Source organism: Montipora capricornis, chromosome 10, assembly GCF_036669925.1.
Source record: "Montipora capricornis isolate CH-2021 chromosome 10, ASM3666992v2, whole genome shotgun sequence".
In the NCBI taxonomy this organism is placed as follows: Eukaryota; Metazoa; Cnidaria; class Anthozoa; order Scleractinia; family Acroporidae; genus Montipora; species Montipora capricornis.
The window spans coordinates 23,989,219-23,991,718 of NC_090892.1; the positions used below are offsets into that span (position 1 = coordinate 23,989,219).

The window sequence follows — 2,500 nt, forward strand, 5'->3', positions numbered from 1 at the left end:
ACGGAGTGTTTTAAGACTGGCTTTTTTACGAAAACATGTATTGAATAAACCATTAATATTATTACTTTTTTCTTTTTTTTTCCAAACTGGGATAGTCGTGTAAAATTCCACTACAATCCCATTAATTTCACATCTTTTCCCCCATTATTTACCCAATAGACCCTTTCAAGGTTAACGCCGCCATTTTGCCGGAGGTGCAAAACAACTGGGGCGAGCGCGCGGCCAGAGCATAAATGCAAATGGTGACACGGTTCAATAATTTCTTACCATGCCAAAACACGCTCGTTGTGCGGTAGGATTTTGCGATAATGACAAAAGATATCCTGATTTGGCTTTTGTTAGATCCCATGTGAAGGATTTCAGATATCACAAGTGGCCAGTTGACCCAAAACTCGCCGAAATATGGCGAAAACAAGTAGCGAAGACACGAGGTGATGCATTTAATCCTTCGCCTGGTGCTACTGGGACATTCGTCTGTTCCAATCATTTTCCATTGGGAAGAACAACTCCTGAAGATCCTAAAACGGACTATCCGTCTATTTTTATGACTGTTTCCGACTTCTTGCAAAAAAGGTCGCCTCGGAAAAGGAAAGCGAACAAGTTGCAAAAAGCCGGCCCTTCAAGATGCGTGTTTCCCTGCTCCAAAGAGTCAGATAAAGATGGTGGATGCAATGATACTAGTGAAGAAATGGAAATCGATATGGACTCCTCCGTTTCCGTTCCCTTGCAGTTTGAACAGCTGACAAGAGAAATGGAAGTAAAGGTTTATACAGGTCTGCCCTCAACTGAGACATTTAAGTTTCTATTCAGTTATCTGAGTGAAAAGGCTCAGTCCATGCAATATTGGAGGGGTGGAAAGCAAACAACTAAAGAAGCACCTCAACCTCCTTCTCCTTTTGAGCTAGCAACCGGTTTTTCTAAAGGAAGACCTGGGCCTGAAAGGAAGCTCAGACTTGAGCAAGAATTTTTGTTGACTCTTATGAAACTTAGAATAGCTCTTTTAACTATTGATTTGGGGTTCAGGTTCCATGTGTCAGCTACCACAGTCAGTAGTGTTTTCATTACTTGGATAAAGCTTATGTCCAAGGAACTGTCGGTTCTAATTGTGTGGCCTGGTCAACAACAGATCAAGAAAACTCTGCCATCATGTTTCAGAAGGCTTTATCCCAAAGTCAGGTGCATTATTGACTGCTTTGAGTGCTTTACAGAAACACCAAGTGGACTTGATCTAGCAGCAACTCTATGGAGCGAATATAAACATCATTACACTTTCGAAGTCCTTGTTGCAATCACTCCAAATGTCTCCTCAGGTTATGGAGGAAGGGCATCTGATATTTTTATAGTGAGAAACAGTGGATTTTTAAACATGATTGAACCCTATGATGAAGTTATGGCAGACAGGGGGTTTAAAATCAGAGAAGACTTGATGATGCACATGGCAACATTGTGTATTCCACCTAGTTGTGCATCATCTATGCAACTGCTACCACGTGATGTCAGAGAAACATCAAACATAGCAAATGTCAGGATCTATGTGGAGCAGGCGATTGGACGGCTTCAAGTTTTTATTCTTCTTAAAACTGAACTACCAATTTCCCTGCTCCCCCTGGCTGATGATATTGTTCGTGTCTGCTGTGCCCTGTGTAACTTGCTTCCACCACTCTGCGTTTAATATTTGTTTGTAACTAAGCTAGCACAAGTACAAGATACAGCAAAGCAAGGAATCACATTTCAACAGAACTTTATATTGTTTGCACATATTGTGTAATGATGACATAACTTATAATAATTATTGATTCCAAGTTGTTTTTACATAGAATGAAATTTGCCTTTTAAAGGGAGGGGTTCACATTTCAGCACATGTGCATGAATCTAAATGCTTTTCTCTTTCTTATCTACACTGTACTTTATGGCCTTAAAAATCCCACTCACATGTACTTCAGTAATCACATTCTCTAAGTAGTCCAAGCAAAATGACTGATGACCAAAATCCACAGAAAATGCTAGTGGATTGTGAGCATATTTGCGATACTGAATTTACCATTGACCCATAGGTCATAGGTCATTGTCCTTTCATTATATGTCAATTAGCCTTTAATCTCATTTTTTTATAAAAATTTATTGAATTTTGCATAATTATGTCAACAAGACCAGATAGGCTAATTTGCATGTAAACAAAAGGTAATAATAAATAATTGGCCACCATTTATAAAAAAAGGTCTATCGATTGTTAAATCGAATACTGCATCCAGGTTCCAGTTGGAAAGTTCACTGTTTAAGGAAATAAACCTGAAAATGAACTGACAACTTCTAAGAGCAGTGCAACTTTAGGGAAAAAGAAACAGGAATTATTGATACAAGAATGTACTAGACTGAATCAATAGATAAGTGAGAAATAAAACAAATTTTTGCAAGATGACAAGTAAAAACAAAGGTAGAGTACTGGCATACATGCATACCAAACATCCTGAAACTTGTCCAACAATTAAGATGACAAAGG

General features: G+C 38.6%; 1 protein-coding gene and 1 long non-coding RNA gene across 3 annotated transcripts in view; one reads left to right on the plus strand and one right to left on the minus strand.

Annotated features, from left to right (window-relative positions):
- The window catches only part of LOC138021444 (uncharacterized), a 34,356-nt gene that overhangs the window by 20,223 nt on the left and 11,633 nt on the right, over positions 1 to 2,500 (minus strand). The window lies entirely within an intron of this gene.
- The window catches only part of LOC138018707 (tigger transposable element-derived protein 4-like), a 5,569-nt gene continuing 3,368 nt past the window's right edge, over positions 300 to 2,500 (plus strand). Inside the window, exons 1-2 of the mRNA XM_068865390.1 lie at positions 300 to 969; positions 1,159 to 2,500. The exon at positions 1,159 to 2,500 is cut by the window's right edge and continues 3,368 nt beyond it. The gene's annotated coding sequence lies outside the window, so the exon portion shown is untranslated. The remainder of the gene's footprint in view (positions 970 to 1,158) is intronic.